Source organism: Gossypium hirsutum, chromosome A04 (genome assembly GCF_007990345.1).
Source record: "Gossypium hirsutum isolate 1008001.06 chromosome A04, Gossypium_hirsutum_v2.1, whole genome shotgun sequence".
NCBI classification, from domain to species: Eukaryota; Viridiplantae; Streptophyta; class Magnoliopsida; order Malvales; family Malvaceae; genus Gossypium; species Gossypium hirsutum.
This window is the reverse complement of record NC_053427.1, coordinates 67,046,350-67,062,410: the sequence shown is the minus strand read 5'-3', so window position 1 is coordinate 67,062,410 and position 16,061 is coordinate 67,046,350. Positions and strand designations below refer to the sequence as shown.

At 36.9% G+C, this 16,061-nt stretch overlaps 1 non-coding gene across 1 annotated transcript; it reads left to right on the top strand.

Annotated features, from left to right (window-relative positions):
- The first annotated feature begins 448 nt into the window (after nt 1-448).
- On the top strand, nt 449-554 carry LOC121228687 (small nucleolar RNA R71). Its single transcript, XR_005926262.1, has one exon. It is a non-coding gene; the product is annotated as a small nucleolar RNA R71 (small nucleolar RNA).
- The last annotated feature ends 15,507 nt before the right edge of the window (nt 555-16,061 follow it).

Below are 16,061 nucleotides of genomic sequence, written 5' to 3'. Positions count from 1 at the left end.
TGGGATGGTTCCTCCAACCTGCATTATAAGTGTTACTGTATGGGTTATTTTGGGATTGAGAGTTATTGTTACCATATATTGGACTTGTTCCTCCTCAATGCTAGGGTTGAAGGGTTGATGCTCTGTGCATGCTCCTCCTCCATTCGTCTTGCATCTCATTACTGGATGTACCTGAGTAGAACCAAGTAAACCATCAATCTTTTTATTTAGAAGTTCTACCTGATTTGACAACATAGTAATCGAGTCGATGTTATAAACGTCTGCTGTTTTAGTTGACTTAGTCCTCATGACTTGCCACTTATAGTTATTTAGTGATATCTCCTCTATAAACTCATAGGCATCTTCAGGTGTTTTATTATTGATGGTTCCGCCAGCAGCTGCGTCAACCATTTGTCAAGTCGAAGGATTTAGGCCATTATGGAACGTTTGAACCTATAGCCAAAGTGGTAACCCGTGGTGAGGGCACCTTCTCAAAAGGTCCTTGTATCTCTCTCATGCATCGTAGAGTGTTTCTAAATCCATCTGCACAAAAGAAAAGATATCATTACGTAATTTAGCCATTTTAGCCGGCGGAAAATATTTTAGTAAAAATTTTTTGGTCATTTGTTCCCAAGTAGTAATTGACCCTCGTGGTAACGAGGTTAACTACTGTTTAGCTTTGTTCCTCAATGAAAAGGGAAACAACTGAAGATGTATGGCGTCATCAGAAACGCCATTGATTTTAAATGTATCGCATAGCTCCAAAAAGTTTGCTAAGTGAGCGTCGGGATCTTCATCCTGCAAACCATCAAACTGAACAAACTGTTGTATCATTTGAATTGTGTTAGGTTTCATTTCAAAAGTATTTGCAGCTGCAATAGGTCTAACTATGCTCGATTCAGTTCCTGTTAAAGAAGGTTTAGCATAATCATACTTAGTGTGTGGAGCAGGATTTCGATTAACCGCAATTGCAGGAGGTAGCTAATTGTCTTGGTTTTCAGCCATCTCTTCTGTTAGGGGTTGAGTATCGTCCTCTTGCTCATTCTCTGTGTATCTAAAGCTTCACCTTATTTCTCTTTGGTTTCTACAAACTGTGCAATCGATTTCTTCGTAAAAAAGCAGTGGTCCTGACGGGTTTCTTCTAGTCATAAACTATAAAAACCTGCCAAGAAAAAAAAGTAAATTAATAAGTAATAATAATAACTAAATTAAATTAAATTGCAAGAAGAATAAATGGCTAAAGTAATAAAAATTGAGCGTTCCTAATATCTTAGTTCCCTGGCAATGGCGCCAAAAACTTGATCGCGTGATTTCGTGATAGGTTTTAAATATTTATAATTAATTGTTCTTGAAACTAACTATTATCGTGATGTAGGCAAGCGTACCTATCGAATAGTAGTATAGTTTTAGCAAGACCGGATTGTCGAATCCAAAGGAACTAAAAGTACTAGTAATGACTGTCTTTTTATTATCTAGCTTAAGAATAAAGAGTTTTTTTTAACTAATTAATTATCTAAACTAAGAATTCACAGAGAATGAAATTGGAGAATTTCTTTTTGGAAAATCAATTGAATTAAGACAATACCTAAGGAAAACTCCACCTAGACTGTACTTGTTATTCTGGCTTCGAATAAGACGATTTATTCATTTAACTTGTTCCGTAGAGATCCCTAAGCTATGTTATTATCCCTATTCAAGAATAATAACGTCTAATCCCTAGATTGAATCATTGAGACCTTTCTCTAATTAACACCCTAGGGTTGCATTAACTCGATCTATGGATCCCCTTATTAGGTTTCACCCTAATCCGACAAAATCTTGTCACCCTATGTCTAGGCGCGCAAACAACTCCGCTTAATTATGACAAATGTACTATTAGACAAGGTCTATTCCTCCTCTGAATAAGACCTTATCTTGAATCAGTATCCTGGGATATCAAAACAAGAATTAAGAACACATAATTAAGAACAAGTTAAATATTTATCATACAATTCAGAAAATATTAACAAGATTCATCTTAGGTTTCTTTCCCTTTAGGTATTTAGGGGTTTTAGTTCATAACTAAATAAGAAAACATCTTAGAATAATAAAGAATACAAAACATAAAGAAAACCCAAAACTCCTGAAGGGGAATTTGAAGAGCGATCTTCAGTCTTGATAATGAATCCGGCTTCTGAGATGGATCAATCAGCTTCCTTGGAGTAATTCCTTGCTCCCCTCTATACCTCCCTTTTCTTCCTCCTCTAAGGTGTATTTATAGGCTTTGAAAAGCCTAAGAGCCCTCAAAATTAGCCTTTTTCGAATTGGACTCAACTTGGGCTCGGCAGGGACACGCCCGTGTGCGATTACTTCAGGCCGTGCTCGAGCCTGCCAAATTGACACGATCGAGTGGTCTGCCCATGTGAGGAGGTCCAGGCCGTGTTGATTTCGTACTTTGGCCCGTTTCTCGTTCCTTTTGCTCTCTCGTTTCTCATTCCTTTTGCTCTCCTATGCTCTCTTAAGTATAAAACATGAAATTAAAGCATTAGGAGCATCGAATTCACCAATTCTAATGGAAAATCATCCATAAAATGCGTTAAGCATAGGGTAAAAATATGTATAAATTACGGTTTATCAAACCAGCTTCGGGGCAAGCTATACTTGAAACTGGTTTTGAGCCCTTGGTTCAAGCGCTGATTGGGGCATTTCAAAGTAGAGCTACTGGGAACCCTACCCTAATTCCTAGAGGGTTGCCACTTGAAAGACTTCGAGCTTTGGGTGGTAAAGAATTCTGGAGAGCTGATCCGACCATTGTTGAATATTATTTAGAGAGTGTTGAAAGGATCATTCAACAAATGTGATGCTCAGATAATGAGAAGTTTGGCTACACTATATCCTTACTAAATGGTGAAGCTCATTGTTATGGAATACGGTAAAGAGAGGGACCGTTACTGATCACCTGACTTGGGAGTTCTTTTTGGAGTCTTTCCAAAAGAAGTACTCGGGAGAGCATTACTTGGATGCTAGAAAGAGGGAGTTTTTGAATCTGGTCCAGGAAAGTATGTCACTGGTTGAGTATGAGTCCGAGTTTGTGCAGTTCAGCTAGTATGCTCCAGAGATGGTGTTCTTTGAGAAAGAGAGGTGTAAGAGGTGTAGATTTGGGTATATCTAGTAGCGTAGAGCACTGAGGCCTTCGATGATTTGGTAGAGAAACGTAAGGAAATTAAGGAGACACTTATTGAGCCACCAAGACCAATTGTATCTGTGTCTAAAAAGAGGGGCTCCGATCTGTCAAGACTATCGAAAAGGCCAGGCAAGAGTGGTCGTGATTTTGGAAGTCTGATCGGGGTGCTTGACGGGACTCTCGACCGAGCCAGACTAGACCACAAAGTGCTACAGTAGTGTCTAAGGGATGATTAACTGAGGTAGCAACTTGTGAACATTGTGGAAGTAGGCACCCGAAAGTATGTTGGAGAGTATCAGGGGTGTGCCTTCGTTGTGGGTCAATAGAGCATTGGTTATGGGATTGCTTGAAGAGAGTTGAGTTGGCTCAGACTACCGCACCTATTAGAGGATGAGCTCGAGGTCGTGGTGGTAACGGGAAACCAATGGGTTAGAGGGCAGTTACTCATACAGTAGCTACACCGACTAAGTCTGGTGGACCCACTATTTTTTTACGCTATGAGGGAGCCGCAGGACCTTGAGACAATGGATGTGATTGCAGGAACATTCATATTGAGATCCTTTTCTTTATTTTTGTTAGTAGATTTAGGTTCCACACGTTCATATATCGTGAGTGATTTGACTAGTGAGTTTGGTATTCTGGTCGAGACTGTTAATGTAACAGTCCATTTTTGACCCTAGTCGGAATAGTAGTTTCGGGACCACAAATTCGAGTTTGAAGAATATTTTAATATTATTTTCTGTGTCTATGATATGTGAATTTACATCTGTGAAATTTCTGTGATTTAATTTGTCTATTTCTGTGCTTAATCATGAAAAAAGATTAAATCACGTAAAGTGTAAAAGTTGAATGCTAAATGTTAAAGCACCTAATTGGCTTGGCTTTTAAAATATGGGTCCTTGCATGTCAAATTTACCATTTATGTTAATGGTGGACAATTATGGACATGTTAGGTAAGTTTAATGAATTATAACTAAAGGGTATTTTGGTCAATTGTAAATTAAACATATGTTAAATAATTATAACATAAAATGGTATTCATTTTTACCATTCTCTTAGCAAATTGAAGTAAGAAAAAGAATCAAATTGGGGTTTTGATATTCGGCTAACCTAATCCTTGATTAAGGTATGAATTTTTGTCTGTTTTTGATAATTTCTACGTTTCTGTGATCGTTGCTTCGTGTTCTTCAAAGCCCATGTTTGAATTTATGTTTCTGTTGAAGATTTCATGAAATTTCATTGTTGATATCATGGGTGTTGTGATGTTTTTGAATGAATTATGAATGCTTGGTAGATGGTTCATAAGTTTTGTCTTTGAGCTTTTGATGAAATTGAGCTATTTGAGTTAAATTTTGGCAATGAGGTTTTGAAGGACTAAATTGTGAATTGAACATTTTGTAAGGGCTTATATAGAAGCCATGAAAATTCGGCTAGCCCTTGTTGTAAAGAAATTTTGCATATTGGTGATTTTGTGAAAAATGGACTAAATTGTCAAAGTGTGAAAATGTAAGGGCTAAAATGTAAAGTGCCCTAAATATGTGTATATGGATTAAATCGAATGAAATGAATGATTTAATGGTTGAATTTGTATTGTATTAGATCAAGAACAAAGAAAATCAAACTTAGATCGGGGAAAGTCCAAAATAGTTGAATAGTCGACTCGTTTTATCCGAAATCTGTTCGAGGTAAGTCAAATTACAATTACGTGTTAATTGAAATAAATTCTGTAAATATAAACTGTAATCTGTATTGGATGGCCATGAGAGCCTGATGAATGGATTTCGAATAAATTCTGATAATATGATAGTATCTGAAAGGCTCTGTATGTTTCTGAAGAAAAGTTGACATCTGTCTGAGACATCGTGTAAGACCATGTCTGGGACACAGGCCTCGGTTGAGATTTACGTGTAAGACTATGTCTGGGACATTGGCATCGTATCTGATTTTGTGTAAGACCTTGTCTGGGACAGAGGCATCGATATTGAATTACATGTAAGATCACGTCTGGGACGTTGGCATTGTACTTGATTATGAGCATCTGTATCATTTTTGACCCGTCTAAATATAGCGTACGAAATATGAGATTGAGAATATGAATTGTATAACCTATGCAGGTATGTTTGTATCATACTAAATTTCTGAATATGAAAAATTCTGTCTTTGTGAAATATGTATGGAAATGAAGCATGACATATATGCCAACAAAGGAGCATGGTTAAGTTTATGAATTATTTTATGAAATGGTTATGAATCTATATAGTTGAATAGTATATATATGCTTTAGTAGTTAGACCAATTGTATTTGGCTTACTAAGCTCTTTGTAGCTTACTCTGTTGATCAGAAACGCAAAGAGTTTCTTGAGCTTAAACAAGGCTGTATGTCTGTTATTGAATACGAACGTGAATTTTTGAGATTGAGCCAGTATGCCCGTGAATGTGTATCGAATGAAGTAATAATGTGCAAAATGTTTGAATATGGACCAAACGAAGATATCCGTCTGTTAGTTGGAATTCTGGAAATTAAAGAAATGGTTGTGCTCGTTGAGCGATCTTGTAAAGTTAAAGAATTAAGTAAAGAGAAAAGAAAAGCTGACTCTGAAGCTAGAGATGCTAGAAAGAGATCTTCGAGTAGATCTTATCAGTGTATGTCAAAGAAATTCCAAGATGATCAAAGCCATCCAAATGCTAATGTGGGACATTCAAACCGAGATCGAGCTAGATCGTATTCAAACTTCAGAGTCCCTGCTACTTCTGTTGCAAGTGTCAGGAATGTTCGATTTGAGAGACCTGAATGTAAACACTATGGTAAAAGATATCCGAGAAATTATAGATTGAATGACCGAGCCTATTTCGGATGTGGATCTTTGGACCATTTTGTAAAAGATTGCTTTGAACCTGCTGAGCAAGAGAATGTACATAATCTGAGACCGAGCAACACCTCAACTAAAGGTAGACTTTCCAGAAATGCAAGAAATGCAAGTAGTGGTCAAAGAGCTACTGGAGATACTATTGTTAGATTTGAGGCCAGAGCACTTGCTAGAGCCTATGCTATCCGAGCTCGTGAGGAAGCCTCATCTCCAGACGTGATTACTGGTACTTTTACTCTTTATGATACTTTTGTGATTGCATTGATAGATCCTGGATCAACGCATTCTTATATCTGTATAAATTTAGTGCATAGTAAGACTTTACCTATAGAGTCTACTAAATTCGTAATTAGAGTATCGAACCCCTTAGGCAAAAGTGTCTTAGTTGATAAAGTCTGCAAGAATTGCCCATTAATGTTACGAGATATTTGTTTTCCTGCTGATCTGATGCTTTTACCTTTTGATCAATTTGACATAATTCTGGGAATGGATTGGTTAACTTTGCATGATGCTATTGTAAATTGCAAACGAAAAATCATTAATTTAAGGTGTAATAATGATGAAATAATCCGAATTGAGTCTAGTGATTTGAATAGACTACCAGCTGTGGTATCTGCAACGAAAATACGGAAATACATGAAGAAAGGTTGTGAAGCCTACTTAGCTTATGTGTTAGATTCAAAAGTTATTGATAAGAATGTTGAATCAGTGCCTGTTGTCTGTGAATTCTCTAATGTGTTTCCTGAAGAACTACCGAGTTTGCCTCTGATTCGAGAAGTCGAGTTTGGCATTGAGTTAGTACTTAGTACTAATCCAATTTCAATAACTCCGTATAGAATGGCTCTGACCGAGTTAAAGGAATTAAAATCTCAGATGCAAGAATTGATCGATCGAAGATTTGCTAGACCGAGTTTCTCACCTTGGGGTGCTTCTCTTCTGTTTGTAAAAAAAGAAAGATGGCACAATGAGAATGTGTATTGATTATAGACATCTTAATAAAGTGACTGTAAAGAACAAATATCCTCTGCCTAGAATTGATACTTATTCGATCAGTTGAAAGGTGCTACTGTATTTTCAAAAATAGATCTGAGATCGGGTTACTATCAGTTGTGGGCAAAGGACTCTGGCATTCCGAAAACTGCTTTCAGAATGAGGTACAGGCATTATGAATTTTCAGTTATGCCTTTTGGTTTAACGAATGCACCTGTTGTATTTATGGACTTAATGAATAGAATTTTCAGATCGTATCTAGATCAATTTGTTGTTGTATTCATTAATGATATATTGATTTATTCACATGATGAATCTGAGCATGCTGAACATCTGAAAATAGTGCTACAGACTCTGCGAGATAAACAGTTGTATGCAAAGTTTAGTAAATGTGAATTCTGGTTGTGAGAAGTTGGTTTTCTGGGTCATATTGTATCAGCTTCCGGTATCCGAGTTGATCCGAGTAAGATTTCAGTTATTCTGAATTGGAAGCCTTCGAGGAATGTATATGAAGTCTGCAGTTTTCTAGGACTTCCTGGTTACTACAGACGATTTATAAAAGATTTCTTTGTGATAGCAACTCCTTTGACAAAATTGCTTCAGAAAGATATGAAATTTGAATGGTCTGAGAAATGTCAGAAAAGTTTTAATCGGTTAAAAGCTTTATTAACTGAAGCTCCGGTATTGGTACAAACTGAGTCAGGTAAAGAATTCGTTGTTTACAGCGATGCTTCGTTGAATGGACTCGGTTGTGTTTTAATGCAAGAAGGAAAAATTGTTGCTTATGCTTCGAGACAGTTGAAGCCGCATGAGAAGAACTATCCAACACACGACCTTCAGTTAGCTGCCATTGTATTTGCTTTGATGATCTGGCGTCACTATCTGTTTGGTGATAAATGTCACGTGTTTTTTGATCATTAAAGTCTAAAATATTTAATGACGCAAAAAGACTTGAATCTGCGACAGAGAAATGGTTAGAACTGTTAAAAGATTACGAACTTGTGATTGTTTATCACCCGAAAAAAGCAAATATGGTTGCTGATGCTTTGAGTTAAAAATTATTATTTGCAGTGAATGCTTATTTGGATCTGTCTGATGATGGTTTAGTTTTAACTGAATTAAAAGCGAGACCTTTGTTTTTACAATAGATTATCGAAGCTCAGAAGGTTGATAATGAGATTATGGTTAAACGAACTCAGTGTAATTCTGATTTTGATTCTGAATTCTGAATAGATGTTGATGACTGTCTGAGATTCAGAAATAGACTTTGTGTTCCAATAAATCCGGATTTAATTCAAACAATTTTGAGTGAAGCTCACAGTAATAGATTTTCTGTACATCTGGGAAGTACGAAAATGTATAACGATTTGAAACAACTATATTGGTGGCTGGGAATGAAAAGAGATATTTCTAACTTTGTTTTGAAATGTTTAATCTATCAGCAAGTTAAAGCTGAACATCAGGTGCCATCTGGGTTATTACAACCGATTATGATTCCGGAATGGAAATGGGATCGAGTGACCATGGATTTTGTTTCGGGTTTACCTTTGTATCTGAAAAAGAAAGACGCAATTTGGGTTGTAGTTGATCATTTGACGAAATCAGCTCATTTTATTCCGATTCAGTTTGATTATTCGCTTGATAAGCTAGCTGAGTTGTATATTTCTGATATTGTGAGATTGCATGGTGTGCCATTGTCAATAGTGTCTGATAGAGACCCGAGATTTACATCGCGATTCTGGAAGAAATTGCAAGATGCTATGGGTACTAAATTGCATTTTAGCACTGCTTTTCATTTGCAAACTGAAATCTGAACGGATTATTTAGATACTTGAGGATATGTTGAGATGTTGCATTCTCGAGTTTGAAGGTGTGTGGGAATAGTATCTACCTTTGATTGAATTTGCCTATAATAAGTGCTTTGAATCGAGTATCAAAATGGCACCGTATGAAGCTTTATACGGTAGAAAGTGTAGAACTCCATTATACTGGTCTGAGCTCAGTGAGAATAAGATTCACGGGGTTGATTTGATCAAAGAAAAAGAACAAAAAGTGAAAGTAATTCGAGATAGTTTGAAAGCTACCTCTGATCATCAGAAATCTTATGCCAATTTAAAATGAAAAGATATTGAATTTGAGATCAGTGATAAAGTGTTTCTGAAAGTATCTCCGTGGAAGAAACTGTTTTGATTTGGTAAAAAGGGGAAGCTGGGTCTGAGGTTCATTGGACCGTATGAAATCACCAAGCCAGTTGGGCCGGTTGCTTATAAATTGAGGCTACCATCTGAGTTAGAAAAGATACATAATGTATTTCACGTATCGATACTTTGACGGTACAGATCTGATCCGTCCTATGTGATATCCCCTTCTGAAATTGAGATTCAATATGATTTGACTCATCCATATTTTAGCCCGTGAGATTAAAGAATGGCGTAATAAGAGAATCTCGTTAGTCAAAGTGCTGTGGCATAGACACGGAGTAGAAGAGGCTACGTGGGAGCCGGAGGATGCAATGAAATAGCAATATCCGAACCTGTTTAATGGTAAGATTTTCGGGGACGAAAATCCCTAAGGGGGGAGAATTGTAATAGTCCAGTTTTGACCCTAGTTTGAATAGTGGTTTCGGGACCATAAATCTGAGTCTAAAAAATATTTTAATATTATTTTCTGTGTCTATGATATTTGAATTTACATCTGTGAAATTTCTATGATTTAATTTGTCTGTTGCTATGCTTAATCATGAAAAAGGATTAAATCGCGTAAAGTGTAAAAGTTGAGTGCTAAATGTTAAAGCACCTAATTGGCTTGGCTTTTGAAATATGGGTCCTTGCATGTCAAATTTACCGTTTATGTTAATGGTGGACAATTATGGACATGTTAGGTAAGTTTTAATGAATTATAACTAAAGGGTACTTTGGTCAATTGTAAATTAAACATATGTTAAATAATTATAACATAAAATGGTATTCATTTTTACCATTCTCTTGGCTGATTGAAGCAAGAAAAAGAATCAAATTGGGGCTTTGATATTCGGCTAGCCTAATCCTTGATTAAGGTATGAATTTTCGTTCATTTTTTATAATTTCTACGTTTTTGTGATCGTTGCTTCGTGTTCTTCAAAGCCCATGTCTGAATTTCTCTTTCTGTTAAAGATTTCATGAAATGCCATTGTTGATATCATGAGTGTTGTGATGTTTTTGAATGAATTATGAAGGCTTGGGAGATGGTTCATAAGTTTTGTCTTTAAGCTTTTGATGAAATTGAGCTATTTGGGTTAAATTTTGAAAATGAGGTTTTGAAGGACTAAATTGTGAATTGAAATGTTGTAGGGGCTTATATAGAAGCCATGAAAATTCGGCTAGCCCTTGTTGTAAAGAAATTTTGCATATTGGTGATTTTGTGAAAAATGGACTAAATTGTCAAAGTGTGAAAATGTAAGGGCTAAAATGTAAAGTGCCCTAAATATGTGTATATGGATTAAATTGAATGAAATGAATGATTGAATGGTTGAATTTGTATTGTTTTAGATCAAGAACAAAGAAAATCGGACTTAGATCAGGGGAAGTCCAAAATAGTTGAATAGTCGACTCATTTTATCGAAAATCCCTCTGAGGTAAGTGAAATTACAATTACGTGTTAATTCAAATAAATTCTGTACTGTAATCTGTATTGGATGGCCATGAGAGCCTGATGAATGGATTTCGAATAAATTCTGATAATATGATAGTATCCGAAAAGCTCTGTATGTTTCTGAAGAAAAGTTGACATCTGTCTGAGACATCGTGTAAGACCGTGTCTGGGACACAGGCCTCGATTGAGATTTACGTATAAGACCATGTCTGGGGCATTGGCATCGTATTTGATTTTGTGTAAGACTCTGTTTGGGACAGAAGCATCGATATTGAATTACATGTAAGACCATGTCTGGGATGTCGGCATTGTACTTGATTATGAGCATTTGTATCGTTTCTAACCCTTCTGATTATAGCGTATGAAATCGGAGATTGAGTATATGAATTGTATAACCTATGCAGGAACATTTGTATCGTACTAAATTTCTGAATATGAAAAATTATGTCTCTGTGAAATATGTATGGAAATGAAGTATGACATATATGCCAACAAAGGGGCATGGTTAAGTTTATGAATTATTTTATGAAATGGTTATGAATCTATATAGTTGAATTGTATATATATGCTTTAGTAGTTAGACCAATTGTATTTGGCTTACTAAGCTCTTTGTAGCTTACTCTGTGAGTTTATTGTCTGTTTTACAGTTATCGTAGCTACTGAAGGCCCGGGGATAGTCGAGGATTGTCACCACACTATCGATCTCATTTTGGTACTTTTGAAAGTGTAAATATTTTAAAGTATGGCATGTATAGGCTAGAAGGTCTATGTGTATAAGTTTTGATGTGTATATATTATGAGTTGGCTAACAATGATGAGTTGTGTATAGTTTTGGTGTATGTTTGTAATGTGCTAAGTTCTAATGTGTTTTGGTCATTTTTAAGCATGAAATTGGTTGGAGATTTTGGTATGAATGTTGTATATTATTGCTTGTAGGATTGGACCCAAAAAGGGGTGGCAAATTGGCTTTAATCAAGGCAGCTTGGTGCCACACGGTCAGGGTACACAGACGTGCCTTGTGGCTGTGTAAGAAAAGTAGTATTCTTCTAAGAATCACATGGTCTCGACACACGGGCGTGTCATATAGCCGTGGGCTAAAGTCAGGAGCTAGCTAAGTATCACACGGCCATAGTACACAGGCGTGCCTATTAGCTGTGTGAAAAAGTCAGTATAGGACCTATTTTTGGCACGACTGGTTCAAATGGGCATGTCTAGTGCCCGTGTGTACCACACGGCCTAGTCACACAGGCGTGTGACTTTAACAGTTTGAAAGAATTGGTTAAGTTCTGAAAATTTTGAATAAGTTCGGTTTAGTTCCGACCTTTCTTTAAATGTGTATTTTAGGTCTGACCATAATTAGAGATGTTTGTTTATGAGATGATGTTAAATAGTATCTGTGAGTCTGAATTGGTTCGAAATGTTCTGTCTATTTGGTAATGCCCCGTAACCCGAATCCGATGTCGGTTACGGGTTAGGGGTGTTATAGTTAGCCAAGGTATGATTGTGACGAGCTCTTTGGGAGAGAGTGTTCTAGTTGATTGGGTCTATCAGAGGTGTCCGTTGACAATCCCAGGGTATGTTTTTCTCGTGGATTTGATGGAGTTGTTGTTTCGTGGGTTCGATGTGATTCTCTGAATGGATTGGCTAACTGAGCATAGGGAAAAGATAGATTTTGAGCCAAAGCAATTGACTTTGAGGGTTAAATATGGATTGGAAATTGTGGTCATTAGGGAGAGACCCGAATTTCTTTCCAATGTGATATCAACGATCAAGGCTGAAAAGTTGTTAAGTAAAAGTTGTGAAGCTTAACTAGCCTATGTGCTTAATTTAGGAAGTAAGGATTTGAGGGTTCAGGATATCTACATTGTGAGGGATTTTCTTGATGTGTTTCCGAAGGAGCTACCTGATTTACCGCTAGATCGGGAAGTTGAGTTCGGTATTGAGGTGTATCTTGGTACCACACTAATGTCCATCGCACCTTGTCGTATGGCACTGAAAAAACTCAAAGAGCTGAAGATCAAGTTGTAAGAGTTGTTGGATCGAGGGTCTATTCGACTGAGCGTATCACCTTGGGGTGCACCGGTGTTGTTTGTAAAGAAGAAAGACGGTACCTTAAGGTTGTGTATTGATTATCGACAACTGAACAAGTTAACCATCAAGAACAAGTATTTGTTGCCTTGAATTGATGACCTATTTGATCAGTTCAGGGGAGAGATAGTGATTTTGAAGATTGATTTGAGGTTTGGCTATTATTAGCTCAAGGTTAAAGAGGCTTGATATACTGAAGACTACGTTCAGGACTCGGTATGGGAATTATGAGTTTCCAGTTATGCCGTTTGGATTAATTAATGCACCTGTAGCATTTATGGACCCGATGAACAGAGTTTTCCACTCATATCTAGATTAGTTTGTAGTTTTATTTATAGATGACATTCTTGTGTATTCCTAAACCGAGGCTGACCATGATGCACATCTACGGGATTGTTCTTTAGATTCTTTGTGAGAAGCAGCTGTATGCATGTAACACCCCGTACCCGAGACCGTTGCCGGAGTCGGACACGAGGGGTTCACAGACTAAATTCGCTTACTATCGCAGTCCATTTTAAAAATTTCCAGGCAGTTGGCTAACTGCGTCACTGTCACCTTAAAATCATATCTTGAGTTTCACAACTCGAAAATCAGTTTTGTAATTTTTCCCTGAAACTAGACTCATATGCCCATCTACATATTTTTTTATAGAATTTTTGGTTAGGCCAATTAGTACAGTTTATTAGTCAAAGTCTCCCATGTTACAGGGATCGACTATACTGACCTTTGCACATTACGACTTGGATATCTCCCTGTACAGGGCTTCAATACTGATGTAGTTTGTTTCTATAGAAACTAGACTCAAAAGGGAATCTATGCATATATCGCATGACTTCTAATTATCTCTGGTTAGTTTATAATGAATTTCCAAAGTCGGAACAGGGAATCCAGAAACCGTTCTGGCCCTGTCTCACGAGAACCTGAATATCTCTTAACATACTGTCCATATGATCGTTTCGTTACTTTCCTATGAAAATAGATTCATCAAGGTTCATTTACATAATTTATTCACTATTTAATTTCATTCCTACTATTTTTAGTGATTTTTCACATCCACAACACTGCTGCTGCCAGCATCTGTTTTTAAGGTAAACTTTACCTATTTCATGATCCTCCATGGATCAACTAGAGTTTGTCATACATATTCCAAAGGTGATCAAGAATAACCCTTCCCATGGCTAACCGTTACCAACATTTCCATACCTCTCGACGGACAACATACAAAACAATTATAATGCTATGATCAAAGTATATTGAAGCCATTTTCGCATGGCTATCCAAATTTACACAAAACCGAAGGGTACATGACCAACAACAAAAGGGTAGTCCTATACATGCCATTTTCAGAGTTCAACCAAAAGTGTACCAAAAGGGCTTTGATAGTGTGGGCGACTTCGACTTCAAAATCCCGAGTCCGATAGCTGAAGAACCAAAATCTATAAAACAGAGAATCAAAGAAACGGAGTAAGCATTAAATGCTTAGTAAGTTTTGAGCAAAGAGTTTAGACACAACCAAAGTATAGCATTCATGTAGCTAAACGGATAATTTCATATGCACAAATTTTCAATATCATACTTACTTCACATTACCAACCCTTATGTTCATACACAAAAGATCAACTTAGCCAAAGGCCGGTAGCTCATTTATCAACTGAGCGAATACTTATTTGTAAGGGCTCAACTAATTCAAAGCACATACGAAACATACCTAAATGCTGGGATGTTACAAGCGTATTAACTGAAATTTTTACAGCAAGATCGTTCATTCCCGAATCACGTACCTTCGGAATTTAACCGGATATAGCTACACGTTCAAATGCCTTCGGGACATAGCCCGGTTATAGTAACTCGCACAAATGCCTTCGGGACTTAACCCGGATTTAGTAACTCGCACCAATGCCTTCGGGCTTAGCCCGAAATTAGTAACTCGCACAAATGCCTTCGGATCTTAGTCCGGATATGGTCACTTAGCACAAAGCCTTCGGGACTTAGCCCGGACATCATTCGAATAACCATGCACATTTAACAATAAATCATGACACATTCGTATTTCATTTTCATTAGCAAAACTCAAACACAAGACACTTATCACTCTTGCAATTTCGGCTCAATAGCCACACACAAAGAGCATGATTTTGATTTGCTTAAAACATGATCTAATCAAATCATAATTTAAGCTCTATTACTCAAGAACTTACCTCGGATGTGGTCGAGCGATTTCGACAACTATTCGATCACTTTTTCCTTTCCCTTATCCAACTGTGGTCCTCTAAGCTCTTGAGCTAATTCAAACAAATTTAACTCATTAAAGTCTCATTTTGCTAGCTTATGGCCGAATATGACAAGGAGTTTGATAGGTCATTTGGCCACCTTTTAGCTCAAATAAACAATGGTCATACGCATTTTTAATCACATCAAGCAATTTAATACAATTCATTCGAACATCAAAAGAGAAGCTCAAGGTACTCAGCCCATATATACCTTAGACATTAGAGTCACATATGTACGAAATCACGAATCGAATTCAACATACTAGCTAATATTTCCCCTTAGCCGAATTTTCTAAGTCAAGCTAAAGCCATCAATAGGCTACCTATGGCCGAACATACACATAACTTATGTACTTATTCATGTGGCCGAACATACATGTCTATGTTGGGGCCGATTGCAACACTTAATACATTCTACAAGTATGATCACTTGTATTGACTAAACACCATTTTGTTTCAAGTTCAAAACTTGGCTAATACACACATATATACACTAGTAAAGCATCCTCTCCCTTTCCATCAATTTAACACATGCATTACTCATTAATATACAAAAATTATATTCAGCCTTAGCACACAACTTGCTAGCCGATTCTTCTCCATCTAGCAACTAATACACATATGTGCTCATTCGTTAGACTCTACTTCATCTAACAACAACCATATTTTTCCCTTCTACTTCCTACCATGGCCGAATGCATCACAACACCATACCATTTCAATTTTTGGTCATGGTTAAACAAAGAACTTAATGCCTCACTCAAAAATGCTAAAAAGAAGATTCAAGAATCATCAATCCACCATCACATGCACCATTACAAAGCTTCACTTTTAGCATGCAAATGATATCAACACAAATCCACCTTAGCCGAATATCATCTCCATGACATAGTAAAGATTTGAACCATGGGCTAGCTAGAACTCAAGCTAACTACTAAAATATACATGAATCTCATGGAGCAACCTCAAACATACCTTAGCCTAGTTACATGCATGGCCGAACCTCTTCAACATTTCCTCCTTTCTTTCCTTTTGAATTTCGGTCAAGGATGTTCAAGGATGAACACACATTTT